At 44.3% G+C, this 14,873-nt stretch overlaps 1 protein-coding gene across 1 annotated transcript in view; it reads left to right on the top strand.

The window, feature by feature from the left end:
* Positions 1 to 14,873, top strand: part of LOC108923425 (metabotropic glutamate receptor 2-like) — a 44,603-nt gene that overhangs the window by 15,638 nt on the left and 14,092 nt on the right. The window lies entirely within an intron of this gene.

The raw sequence follows: 14,873 nt of genomic DNA, 5'->3' as shown, positions 1-14,873 counted from the left end.
CCCAAATGGTCGTTGCCCCGCCATCACCTCATTCAAAAAACCCTGGAATAGCCCCTGACTGGGGGGGGCACAGAGTACTGAGCGACGTTCCAAAGCGTTTAACAAAAGAGAACAGAATGGTACACCACAGGGTTTCTTTTTCCAAGGGAACAAATATTGATGTGTTTGGAAATATTAATAAGTGTCTGGATAAAGCAGTTGGCAACCAAGGAGAGGAAAACAAAAATCCCCCACTGTGCAGGGGAGAAAAATAAGTACCAGCGGCTGCCCCACCCCTCCTGGTCAATCTAACAGGGTGATGGGGGTCCTGTGTGGATATTTCTAATATAAAGAGCAACGCGTTTATCAAGGGAGAGCTATAATGTGGGGAAAGTTCATGTCCGGACACATGGTTGCTGATCCGTTAGCTGATGTACAGCGCTAGGTAGTCGAGGGATCACAGAACCTTCACACACTAAACTCTACTTTGTTTTGAGTAAAGACCTTAATTATGAATTAACATGCAAACGGAGTGGGAAGGAGTTGGTACTTTTGCCCGTAAGTGACTCAAGGAGCTCGTCTGACACTTTGGACAAGTGTGACTGCTGCCGCTGTGCACGGGGGCAGTAAAAACAGTGGGCATCTGGGGGATTCATGCTACAAAGGAAAAACACTTTTGCTCATTTCACCTGGAAAGGAAAGCATAAGAATATTCTTCCCTGCTGTTACTGGAAAGTGAGAAAGTCCAACGCAGCCTTCCTTCGATGGTCTTGAAGCTGGTCAGTATGAGAAACTACCGGACCGTGAGCCGACATGCAGTTTAATGACGTGTTTTGAACGATTTGGATGATAAGTAGCGCTATTCAATTGCCGTGTTATTCACTTAACATTATTATTATCACTTAATATTTAAAGGTGGGCCCCTGACCGCTAAAAGCCCCACGAACCAATTATACTTGATTTGCATAACCTGTTTTTGAAGGTTGGCTACTGCGTCCACATCCAGAATCCACCCGTTGCTTTTCATTAATTGCTCATCCAGAATTCAAAAGTCACAGTGATCCAAAGTCTTGGGGAATACAGGGTTCAAACACAGGGTGCCACGCAGGGGAACTGTGGCCACATTGAGACCCAGAGCCCCGGAGGCAGGAGGCAGCAGTGATTTCCATCCCACGGGCCACACAAACGCAAACATCGCAGCTGGCGCTGAGCTCCTCATTTATTTCTTCTGTTCCACTTTTCAAGCACCTCTGACATACAACAAACTGCGTTCTCCGCTGCAGTGCATTCCGTGAGAACAACCTGACAGTTGTTATCTTTTGCTGAAGTGTGGTTTTTCTGCCAGGGGCGAAACATATTCTGCCTAAACATCATATTTTTGCTTAAATATATTACTGACTTTGCATTTTTTTGCCTCAAACTACAAACAGGTCCTTTACGGCTCAGTGATCTGATATATCATGAAAATATAATTGTGTGAGCTCTTTTTCCGTGCAGTACATATGGAATACACTGACATCATATTAATGTGTTTTAGATGGGCTGTAAAATGCAGCCCATTAAAGGTCTTTGGGTCCATTTGTGGGAAAAAAAAGTCCAGTGATATTATGATGATGTGCATATCATCATCTTTAATGGAGTAAGACCTTTGTATTCCATCAAATATAATAATGCAGAAAAGTGCAGAATCGCAGCTTGTTTTTCTATCGTCCTAGGTGTGTATTGCTCTTATAATAACCAGGCTGACAGCAAGAAGTCATTGGAACTGTAATCCATCAATAAATGATATGCAGGTCCTGAGAACAGATATTAAAATTTGGAAATCTGACACAAAGAAGGTTATTTTTTGGCTTTTTTTGTGGATGAATAAATTGTTACATGCTGCCATCACTGGTAATGATTTTTTAAAAAAAAAAAAAAAAAAAACACTAATGTTGATGAACAAAATGAAATGTCATGTGTAAGAAAAAGTTGAAACTGAGGTTTGGGGGAGAAGTGACAGTGAACCCCATACCTTCAGCCGTCAATCACAGGTGAAGTTAGTCCCCCCCAGCAGACTCTAAGCCGAAATACAAAGTACAGCAAATAAAAGGTACTACTGCTCATGTGTGACCACTGAATCAGTACCAATGGGAGGAGCGGCACAGAAGGTCCACTTACCATGAAAATAAAGTTGCTCAGTGGAAAGTATAAATGCCATCCGCTGTTCAAATGAAGGGAGTCTGAAGTTTTTCAGTGTACGTTCGAATCGACGACACACACTATGTACGTGCAGAAAGCTACAAGCTGACGGTGCGAGAGGCAGCTGTGTTTCCCACGAGGGATCAGTGCCGAATATTGCGCTGCCACATGTTTCTAATGAGCGTCGTGTCTTTGTTTAAAGCTTGATGCTCCATTGATCTCGTGTGCTGGGCTGGGTTTGAAGAGCCCAACCCCCCCACCACCCGGCTGCATCGCTCGCCTGTCAGACACAAATGTTCTGAAGAGGCAGTGGGAACATGACAGGGGGCCCCGTGAACGTCTGTTTACTTTCCTCCCTGAGCAGCTCTGATAAAACTGACTGGTTTCATGTAGGGTGCTGCTCAGTACCCCCCCTCCCCGCCCCCCCACTGAGCTGAGATCCCCCATTCACTCCCCGTGTGCCCCAAGCATGGCCACAGCACCTCAAAAAATGTACCTTTATTCCTTTGACAGATACTTTTCTGCAAAGCAGTGTACAATGACTGTTCTCTAGTGTTAAGTGGGCACCTTCTCACCTGGGGTGACTCACAATGCTACACACTCTACACTGACCTCAGTACAGTCATTCACCCATATGTACAGTCCAGCAATGTCACTCACTCACTCACTCACTCACTTCTGACAGTGCAGAGTCACCACCCCACCTGAAACACATGTCTTTGGGCCATGGGAGGTAACCAGAGCACCTGGAGGAAACCCATGTGAACATGGGGAGAACATGTAAAATCCACACACACACACACACAAACACACACATACACACACACACAGATGGATTTGAACCCACCTCTGAACCCACCTCCAAACCCACAGCCCAGCATAGTAAGACTCCATCGCTACCTGTGCCACCGGAAAAACGGCTCCTTTAGGTCCTGTAGCCCCAAAGCGAAACCACCAATTGTATGTTTGGTGACTGAAACCGGTTTGCTGTCATGTTCCCACTATCAGAATGTGTCGCTGAAGTGGAAGTGGGTGGGAGCTGGGAGGTATGTACTCACACACGTGCGCTTCGGATAAATGTGTGGCCCGTCGCTATGATCGCGGCTGCCTTCTCCCCCACGGGAGGATGAGGGGAATCGACACTCTCCTAGATGGCCGAGCCCTGAGGTGCGGCCTCGGGCTGCCGCTGCTCCGCCGCCATGGCCGGAGACTCACCTGGTCAGCGGCGACATGCTGACGGCACAGACAGGGGCTCCGCTGTAGCCTGAGTTGTGCTCCGCCAAGCTCACAGGTGCCTGACTGAGAGCCACTTTCACACAGCGACACTAAAACTGGAAAGAACCCTCTCCGTGAGAGTGTTGCTACTCTGACCCGAACCTTCGCTGTACATTATTACCATGTTTCCGTAGTGAAAATGTAAACAGCGTGCTTTTAAGCATGGGGAGCTGGAATATTCCGTAGCAGGATTTCACAGAGTAAAGCAGGACGGCTTTATACTCGTGTCTAGCGAGGGACTATAAATCAGTAGGACTTGTAAATGTGTTTCCAAAACAGTCACAGGAGAACTGCTTTGATTTATTGCCGTTTCCCGGCTCCTCGCTCGTACCGAATTCCGTCTCATTTCGTTCTCCTTTGAAAATCCACGACCCGCGTTTGAACGCGCAAACGCCACTCACTCGCACCAGTGCCAAAATCCCATTTCCTCCTTGTCTGTCTTCACGTCAGAGGCGGTGGCCTCCTGGGAAGTTGGGCAACTCTTTGCAAACTCTTCAAATCGATGGACAAATGCAAAGAAATGCGCCGTCCGTGAGCACTGATATCAAAATGCGTGTTAATACGAAAAGAATTCTGTTTCCACAGAATGCTGGGAGGCTCTCTTTTCGTGCTCTCGAACATTTTGTTCGCAGTCATTACACTACGCTGTCGAGATTTGCTGCGGTAAACACAGGGTCACTCGACTGTGTCTGCTATTTATGGTTGCGTAATCAGTTTGAGACAAGCCAGAAAAAAAGGTCAAGGAAAAAGTCCACGCAAAAGGGTGTTAACTTGACTTTTTATACGGGCTCTGCAGACAGTAGGAGCTTCCAGAGAGAGTTTTCCTGCTGTAGGGTGCAAAAGTCTGTGGAAAAAGCCCCTTAAAGCCGAGCGTCCTCGTGGCATGCCAGGTTTAGCGAGTGACCAGGCTGAGAAGGGACAGGGTACACTCACTGGATTTGTATTAAGCAAATAATCATTGCCAAAAACACGTAATAAGATAAAAAAGGAGCCACTTTCGCCAGCTACAGCATTGCAGGCACATCTCCACAGTGCAGCTCCTGTCTTCTGAATGCCCCTTTATATTTATTTGTTCATCAGACACTTATCTCGAAAGCGACTTCCAATGAGCTCTATGTAGCGTTATCAGCCCACACACCTTATTCACCACGGTAACTTACACTGCTAGATACAGTACTTACACTGGGTCACTCATCCATACATCAGTGGAACACACACACACACACACACACACTATGGGGGAACCTGAACAGCATGTCTTTGGACTGTGCGAGGAAACCAGAGCAAACAGGGAGAACATGCAAACTCCACACAGACTGAGCAGGGATCAAACCCACATCCTCTCACACCACCCAGTTGCTGTGAGACAGCAGCACTAATTGCTGTGCCAGCATGACGTGGTGGAGTAAATGGATCACTTCTACAGAAAGTTAGTTCATTAGTGGAACACACACACTCTCTCCGTGTCACTCACACACTATGGGGGAACCTGAACAGCATGCCTTTAGAGCATGGGAGGAAACCTCCACAGACACGGGGAGAACGTGCAAACTCCCCACAGACTGAGCCGGGATCGAACACATGTCCACTACTCGCTGTGCCACCATACCACCCCATGTAAAGATGAGGATGAGTCAGACTGTCTGCAGTATTCAAGTGAACCGAACACATATTGCTGCAGATTCTTTTTGACTGAACCTTGTACTATGGCTGCACCTCATACTCATCATCACTAACTCAAGAGCAGTCAGCAATCCCGGAGGTGGATGTGGCCAGGCTCCACTGTGTCACGCTGCTGTATGCCATGGGTGCAAAATGTAATATTGTTTTTAACTGGCCGAGAGCCTCCTCAGGCCCACCCGCTTGGCTCCTGGGCTTTTCTTCAAAGAAAGGAAAAATCTGGCAAATATTGTTCCACACGCTGGAACGGATTCATTGGGACCGCAGCGAGAGGCATCTGAGCGGACGCACGACGGCAGATGCCACTGCCACTGCCCAGGGTGCCGCACTGGCTTTCCCATGTGCAGGGCGCCTCCCAGGGCACGGAGCCTGTGCGCCAGACGTGGCGGCTGGAGAGAGTGCTGTGCCTCCTAGCTGGTGCTCCAACTGCTGGCACGGAAGGAGCCCTGAGGCCTCGTGGAGCGAACAGATGACTAATGAATCTGCAGCAGACTAACATGTGCAAGGGGCTGAAAATGGTCTAAACATAAACGTATCATTCATGAGGAAGTAGTAGTTAAGAATACTTGGTTTTGCAAGTAATTCACTCTCTTAACTGCATGTAGTCACTTTGTATTAACGATACAGTGTAATTTAAATTATGCTCAAATGCTGGATTTGAAGCTCATCTCTTATCTACTTGCAGGGGGTAAATTTCGAGAAAGTTCAGATGTTTACCACAGGGCATTGTGGGCAAAGGGTAAGCGCTGCTCCGCTGAATTCCGCTTACGTGGAACGACTTCCATGGTGTTCTTGGTGACGAAGGGAATGGAAGTGGTTACCTTCTTCTATACCTGCTGCTGAATGAGCAGCTCAGGAGTCATGATGCACCTGCTGCACCACTGTGCCGCTTACAGGACAGTGAAGGCAAACTACAGTATAGTAATAAGACTTGATTGAAAAAACTGATTAAAAATACAACTCCCTCTTATCAACTGAAGCATTTGCATATTATTCACAACAGAACAGCAGCCTTGACATGGTGCTTTCACAGAAGTCTTCTGTTTTGTTCAATATCCATTTATTAATTAAAGTTAACTTAATCCCACTTTGGCAAGCCTCTGTTTATTGGGAATAGACTTAATTACATACAATACATTAACAACAGAATTTCTCAGCAAGCCCCTGAAGAAAAATATTCTGAAACCTCTATATGTATGTATGAGCACAAAAAAAACACCCCAAAATGTATCGGTAACATTTATTCAAAAGAAAAGAATTACAACTCCCAGAGAACTAAATACAGAAGATTGAAATTTATAGGGACACATTGTATTATCTGTTGAACTATATAAGAAAGTGTTATGTAAATATGAATCCCAGTGCTCGCAATCACAAATGTTATTATATTTCCACATCATTGGGTTTACACTACCTTTGCTCGTCTAGACTTAAGCGAGCTAAAACTCATAACCTTAGGTCACTTTTTCAGACAGTTATTTGCAATTCTGAATAGGTCATCGCAATAAGATGTGCCCTGTTTGTCTTTGGTTTCTGTTTTATTAACTAGATGAGAAAGTGAGAGGCCCCATGGCTCTTGAAACAGCCTTGAGCCCAGAATTTCAATTTGACTTTGACGTACACAATCACTCATGATATAATGTCTGCCAGGAACACTCCTAACAATGAAAGTATGACTTCGGCGGGGTTTTTTTTTCAGATGAAAATCATGAATATTTGGTTCTGTTCATTGGGCAGTTATGTGATGTAAATAATGCCCTCAACCCAGAAGACTCCAGCAAACCAGAAGCTTACCTGTGTGTCAGGTAAGGTCCAAGGTCAACTGCTGATGAACCCAACTTCAGACTCATCCTTAAAGCTTAGTCACCCTTTAAGTTGAAAATGCTGGTTGGAAATGAGTTATTCTACTAAATGCACTCTGACTGCATTCGACATTTATAGATACACACAGTCTGAAACCGCTTGTCCCGAGCGGGGTCGCAGCGAACGGGAGCCTAACCCGCCAACACAGGGCACAAGGCTAGAGGGGAAGGGGACACGCCCAGGACGGGACGCCAGTCTGTCGCAAGGCACCCCAAGCAGGACTTGAACCCCAGATCCACCAGAGAGCGGGATCTGGTCAATTTTTCACGTATAGTGATATAAATCAGTAGAAATAACACAAAGAGCTACATATAGGTGTTTTTTAAATTATTAAAATGATTAAACATTTACTGAGCACATACTTTGTAAGAGGTTGGGGAGAAATGAACCAGAAAAGGTGAGTTTTGAGACCCTTGCTGGATTTTGAGAGAGATTCAGTAGTTCTGAGTGAGAGGGGGAGCTTATTCCACCACATCGGAGTCAGAACCAAAAACCTTTCTCTTTTTCATTTTGGACCTCTTGTGTGTGGGAGCGCCATTCGGGCAAAAGCGGTGGACTGTAGCAGTCTGGTTGCGACGTAGCAAGTGATCAGGTCTAGTAGGTATTGAGGATAAGAGCCACTGTTGGCTTTGTAGGCCGAGGCTTGAATTGTAGGTGACCAATGGAGAGAGACAAGAAAGGGATCTGTGGGAATGCTTCGGCATTTATCTACAGGACTCACCTTTTGTTTCGATATATTGAGAGAAGGACCAGTTTAAATTGATCATTACTCCAAAGCTCTTAGCCTATGAAGTAATTGGTATTAGTTTTCCAGATTGATAGAAAGTCCCAGTAGGAGGACAGGTCAGCTGGCAGGTGAAGGATCTCAGTTTTGAAGAGGTTGTGTTGTAGGTGCTGGTCAGACGTCCAGGTCTGAGAAGCAGGTGGCGATGCATCAGGAAACGTCTTCCTCCGGGGGGAAAGGAGAGAAATAGCTGGGTAGCATTGGTGTAGCGGTAGTAGGTGAGTCCATGGGAGCCAATGGCAGGACCGAGGAAAGAGAAGCAGATGGAGAAGAATAGGAGTCCCAGCTCCAAACTCTGTGGAACAACACTTGAGAGAGGCTAAGGGGAGGACTGGGAGTAACACCAGAGCACTTGGTAAGATCTACCTGATAGGTAAGACCTAAACCATTTCAGCAAACCAGTTTCAGTGTCAAATGCTGCACACGGGTCGAGCAGGATGAGGATCGAGGAGCAGCAGAGCGGAAGGTCGCTAGGAGTTCCTTGCAAACTGCCGGGTCGACGAGAGCCTTTCATTTCTGCCATCAACTTCCTGCAGCTTGGAGTTTGGTCCTGTTACCATGTAGTACACGTGAGAATCATGGGTTGGAATTTGGGTGTGATGGTCTGGATTTTAGAGCACAGGGAGGGTGTAGAGAGAAGGACTGGGCTGAGAGGAAGACATTGGTAGCATTGTCTGTGTCAGCCAGTGCATAGTACACACACGATCTTCTGGTCTGCATGTATACAGTACCTCTCTGTCTGTCGGTGTGATACACTTTTCTCTGAGCTGTATATCGCTTTCGAGGAGAGAAATGAATAAATGTAAATGTGTTCTTGATCAGCAGTCTGGGCAGTGCTTGCTGCCGCAAACGTGGCTTAACGGTTTCCGTTTGTGTGACTGAGAATTAATGACGAAATACTCTTCATTAAACAATCAAATGCATTTACCATGGTGCATTTTTACAGTTGTACTATTTAGCTGTACTGGGGACTCAGATCAAAGAAAACCCAAATGTAGAAAAAAACTGCACGTGCAGGAACTCCCAGCCCCCCGAAACACGAGAGTCCAGTCGAGAACATTTCGCGCACGTTATACTGTGAGTACGTGTAAACGCACAAAGGGCTAAACGGGACAGGCGACGGCCGTAGTTTTCCGGCAGATGCAAGTTAAATGTGCGGCAGATGATATTTCAGCAGCAGTGAACTGGAGCGGATTGTGGAAAAGCAAAATGTTGGTGCAGCAGATCTCCTGAAGAAGGTCTCCTGCTGGAGCATCGCCGACAGTGAGGAGACCGCGGTTCAGCTCACTTCTAAAGACTCGTAACAGTTTAGAGCAACAGATTGCAGTCCTGCCCTCGATTATCCATACAGCACATGATAAAGATAAACACACCACTTTTTAGCCTGGACTTTAAACTTCGACTGTTTCTCATTAAAGAAAATAGGCAGGTAATTTGTTCCATAAACGAGGGGCCCTTTGAGAACACGCTTTGCCCGTTGGCTAAACCTGTCGTCGGTGTTTTTCGGGAGGAATGTCCCCCATCCTTCGAAGGGGGCGGTCTAGGGTCACACCGCTCACGGGTAAATCAGCGCGAGAGGCAGGAGCAAGTCCATGCAGACTTTACATGTGAAAAGCAGCAGCCTGAAATCAGTGTGGTACTTGGCTGGAGATCCAGTGCAGTGACAGGGTTGCTGAAATATGGTCCAATTTCACCATCTTTCATAGATTCTACCTTTTTCCTCACTTGTCTGGGCTGAGCGTGTTTTTTGGAGGTGCCACACATGGACTGCTGCAATGTGAAAGAACCCATTTTCTGCCTTAGATGAACGTACACCTTCCCGCATTATTCTCACCCCTGGTCGCAGCATTCAGCCTCTTCTCAGTGGCTCGGAGGAGCATCTCCCTGTTCGTTCCACACCCCGGACATATGCTGGGTCTCCCTGAGCATCCACTGCACATCTGTGTGTGTTTACAGCAGCCTTCTTCTAAGGTACACCTGGTTGGGTTAGGGTTAGCGCTAGTGCTACTGCCTTTGGCTGTAGAGCTTCTGGGTTCAAATCCCACTTCTGTAGTATGTTTACACTAGATTTCCCCGAGAGGAACTTGTCTGGCTATATGAATAGGTAAGTAACTGTGAGTAAGATGCTTTAGAGGAAAAGTGTTATGTAAATAAATGATAACTGCAAGACTATGTATCTCTCTGTCTGCATGTGGATAAATGCATGTCAGTATATGGAAGTGCAATGAAAAGGGTGGTATTTTACTTCTTTTTAACCACCAAGGCTGATGTATAATGAGGACAAATGTTGAAAAAGAACCAGCAAAGAGGACAGGCTTTCTGAGAGGTGTCTTGCCTATGTATAAATGACTAAGAGACGAGAGAACGCGCCAGCCTGGATCCGGATCCAGCTCCAGCTTCAGGCCCCGGTGTGATTTCACATTCAGGAGACGGTCTCCTGCTGGTGCGCTGCCGAGGTTTCGCGTGTTCCCACAGCCCGTGCTCGGCCGCCTTGTCATTTCTCATGAGTTCACCGTGAGGGAGGTTGCCGAGAACACGATGGGGACGTTCGGACTCTTCAGCTTAGTTATCGACGGTCGTACTAAATACCATCCCGAGTGTTGACTTCACAGGAAGTAAAACATACTGGGGAAAAAGCATCGCTCATATATGGGCCTATTGTGCGAACAGGAAATTCTGTAGTTTTCAGTTCTGGAACAGGCACCCAGTCATGGAATTAGGGAATAGAAAGAAAACACTTTTAGGCAGCATGTCTGTCATACGTACAACATTCTCCATAAACAGAAGGATAGTCGTGGACAGATGCTGCAAATGGTATCCAAAAAGTGCATTTACATTTCATGTACATTTATTTATTCATTGATCAGATGCACATCTCAGAGAAAAATACTTTTCAAACTTCTTTTAATAAGCAGAGACTTGAATTCCTTCGGGAGCAGGTCTTGCCGTGTTTCTGTTTATTATTTTTTAAATGTATTGATTGATCATGATGATGACGATTATTATTATTATTATTATTATTATTATTATTATTCATGTCAGTTCGGTTCCACCTGTTGCTGCTTCATACGTGGTCACTGTTGGACCTGACATGTTCTTGTGAGTCTTGTCTCTTACACTACCTGTTGTAGTTATTTTTTATGAATATTCCTAACAAATATGAACAGTTGCTAACAAAAAAACTAAACATGTTATAAAAATCAATTTAAAAAAATGTTATTTTTATAGATTTGTCATTTGTTATTTGCTGAAGCACTGTTACTGCTTCTTGATTCTCCATAAGAGTAAATGTTGTGTAATGCTACATGGACCTGCTGGGGTTTCACAGTAACTTAGTGTTCACTTTAAATAGGTGCTTATGGAGAAAGTGTAAAATTGCTCCTCAAGTGACTGGGATTATTGTAAACACATTACATGCTTTAACCTTTTGGATCTCCCATTGATTTCATCTGGAGCAAATGTAGAGGCTTAGCATACAAGAAATGCATGGTTTTCAAATGAGTGGGTGATTAATTTGCTCTGACAAACTCAGCGACTTTGAATTGGCACCAGACTAGATCATGTTGTACCTGAGCTGTTGGAGTGACTCACATGTTTTGAAATGCATCTGTAAGTGCTCTGCAGTCAAACTTCACACTGTGTTTTACCAACTAATTAAGCATTTCCCTCTCAGGATGGGTAAAAACACATTATTATTATTATTATTATTATTATTATTATTATTATTATTATAGTAGGAGTGCTTTACACTTGAAATCGTTGGTGAACTATGAATGAATTTCAATGAATCTGAGAATTATTTTCATTGTTAAAGTCAAAGTAAACTCTCCACAAAGACAAGTATGCATCTTAATGAATTCTTGCATGGGCTAATGTGAAGAATATTGATATACTGTTGGCACATTTCTTCAGGTAGATGTTGATGAGCATGTTGTTACTTGAAGGGTGTGAAGCAAATGTGTTACGTGAGTCAATAGCTTCTGCACCAAGGACGACATCAAGCTGGTTGTTGCTGCTTCGAGGGCAGCGGTTTACAGATGCTGTTCGATGTCATATTCTGTTAGGTCAATACTGCTGATGCGCCTGAAAGGACCTGGAGGGACCTGAAGGTGTGTGGACATGGATAAATGGGAGCAATTTTGTACTTCTAGTCAACAACCTTCAATTTTGGTGACAGTGGATCAAAAAAAAGCCCCTTTGTCCTTGGAGATGGAGACTGTGGCCATTCACACACGGGATTCCTTGCATTTGGAGCAGGACCAGCCGTGGTAGGACCAATGAATGTGTATATGAGCTTGATTTTATAACCATTGCTGGGACGTTTTTTTGCAAAAATGAGCACAGAAGGATGGTAAAATAAACCAAAATGCAGAAACTTAGTCAACTTTTGCAACTTTCGGATGACTGTATATAGAGAGGTGTTTGAAATCGTCGAATGAATTGAACTGAGACGATGGAAAATCTCTACAGCAGTAAGGAGCTGATCATGTATGTATGGCGGTGGGGGGGTGTGGGTATGTGCATCCTCATCCTGCTTCCCTCCTACGGAGAACGCTGGGAATTTTATTGCATAACGCAGCAGATGGCTACGACACAGACTGGCCTCAATGGCGACTGGATTGTACTGAACACTGCCAGGCATGCAGTGTATTTTTGCCTCTTCCTCGGTGACATCATCCAAACATCTGAACATCATCTGAGTAGAAAAGTGCTGCTGGTATTTTAATACATTTCAGGAAATTGGCTAGTGCTGATTTCTTTCTATTTTATTTTAAAGAATGTGCAGAAAAGTAGGAAAAGTAAGCAACCCAGCTTTCAGTCGATCATTGACAGCTGTACCCTTGCGTGTGCATTACAGTGACAGTGCATTAATATTCCACTTATTACTTTTGGTAGAGTTCGAAAGACAACAGGAATTGTTGTGTATCGTTCAGTGCTGCAGCCTTTGGACTTGGAAAACTCATGTTTGAATCTCGTGTCCTGCTGTAGTGTCTGTGCGCAAGGTCCTCGCCTTAAATTAGCAGGCTATGCAAATGGGTAAAATATTGTTAAGTAGCTTAAGATGGTAAGATGCTTTGGAGAAAAGCATCGACTAAATGAATAAATGGAAATGTACCGTCTGGCACACAATGCAAACCAGATGAGAGAAACATTTTTGTTGGAAATATATATATATATATATATATCTGTATATAAAAATATGAAGAATATTAACATATTTCCTCCAGGATTATATCAGGATGTGATACAGAGTTGGCACACACACAGTTTTAATAAATCTCAAATAAATCTCATACCCTTCTTAGTATTCTGATACGCCTCCAAACTGTCTAAACTCATCACATTTTTCCCTTCTTGCCAAAACATTGTTCACTTCTTGGACGGCGCCTGTGCGTCTGTTTAGACGTGTCTGTGAAGGGAACGGTTTTTAGGTAACGTTAAGTGGCAGTCGGCTCAGTAGTAAAACTGAGCTCAAAGCATAGCAGGAGGACTCTGGGGAAATAACCTTCTCTAATATTAACTACCCAGTTTCTGGATGAATCTTCCTCTCTGTCTTACTGGTTTCTATGGCAACATGCATGAAAGTGATGTCTTGCAATGTTATGTGATAAGAATACTTCTTTAGACAAACAAATAGCTTTTGTGCACTGTTAGTTATTGAAGCTGATCACTGATCACTGACATATTAATATTATATCACTGTGATACCGGTTGCTGGTAGTCTAGTGGTTAGAGTGACTGCCTTTAGGCCCAAAGGTTGTAGGTTTGAGCCTCACCTCTTGCTGTAGTACCCTTGAGCAAGGTACTTATCTTGAATTGCTCCAGTAAAATTACCGAGCTGTATAAATGGGTAAATAATTGTAACCTTAACATTGTAAGTTGCTTTGGAGAAAAGCATCAGCTAAATGAATAAATGTAATACAACTGGAGTGTACAGCTTAAATGGTACTGTTTCAGTAATTACTCCACAGTAATTGAGGGAAATGTGAAAGGCTAATGGACAACAGCATAAAGTACAGGGTACCAGGACAGTTCAGCTTTTCTCCAGCCGAGATCCTTGCTTATTGTACCAAGCTGTACGAGATCCATCTGCATCACTGGAGATTTAACATGTCCCTGCTCAACTCCTGGGTTCCAGCATGAAGGTAAAAATTGTAGAGGTATTGAGGATCACTTACTGAAAGACCATATAGAAACATACATTTGTTCATTATACTTTTATATTAGTTTTAACTAATCAATCAGCTTCTAGTTTCTTTTTTTTAATTTACTGGTAGGAGGCTCCTGGTAACACACACACATTGACTGAAACCACTTATCCCAAGTGAGGGTTGTGGCAAGCCGGAGCCTAACCCGGCAACACAGGGCGCAAGGCTGGAGGGAGAGGGGACACACCCAGGACGGGACACCAGTCCATCACAAGGCACCCCCCAGGGGGACTTGATCCCCAGACCCACCAGAGAGCAGGACCTGGTCAAACCTGCTGCACCACCACACCCCCCGCTCCTGGTAACTTGAACACTAAATAACTGAAGAAATCATCCTTCTCAAAAGTACCTGAACAAAGAGCAAATTGTAAACACATCACTGCTTTCTACCATAATTACTGTTGGAATTGCAAGTATTATTGTTCCATTTTGTCGATTTGGCCGTTGAAATCGAATTGAAATCGTTTTTACGAAAAACTGTCAGTTTTTCATTTTTAATAAAAGCCCATCAGTTACAGGATTTGATCCACATTTAAGACCTAATTACATCACATGCAAGAAAAAACCTGGAAATACTTGTCAGTGTTTTACTTTTTCCACAATCCCCCCATACGGACACTGCATTTTGCTGCGGAAGAATGACTCTGGTTTCAGCTGCACGGAAAGGACGCAAACTGAAATTCTTCTTTTATTAATTGTATTAAATTATAGTGGAAATGAGCTCGTTCTTGTTCGAAGGCCACAAAGACACGTTTTGCAGATGTGTTACTTGTTGGCCCGTTTACATTTCCATTTTACATTTTATTTTTATATTATTTTATGGCCCAATATCAGCACACGAGCTGGAACTGGTACCCGTAGCCTGGTAACTCCTCTGTGCTGTTTGCCATCAGCTACCTGGT

This window comes from Scleropages formosus, chromosome 22 (assembly GCF_900964775.1).
Source record: "Scleropages formosus chromosome 22, fSclFor1.1, whole genome shotgun sequence".
NCBI classification, from domain to species: domain Eukaryota; kingdom Metazoa; phylum Chordata; class Actinopteri; order Osteoglossiformes; family Osteoglossidae; genus Scleropages; species Scleropages formosus.
The sequence above is the reverse complement of the archived record's forward strand: the minus strand, read 5'-3'. Positions and strand labels throughout refer to the sequence as shown.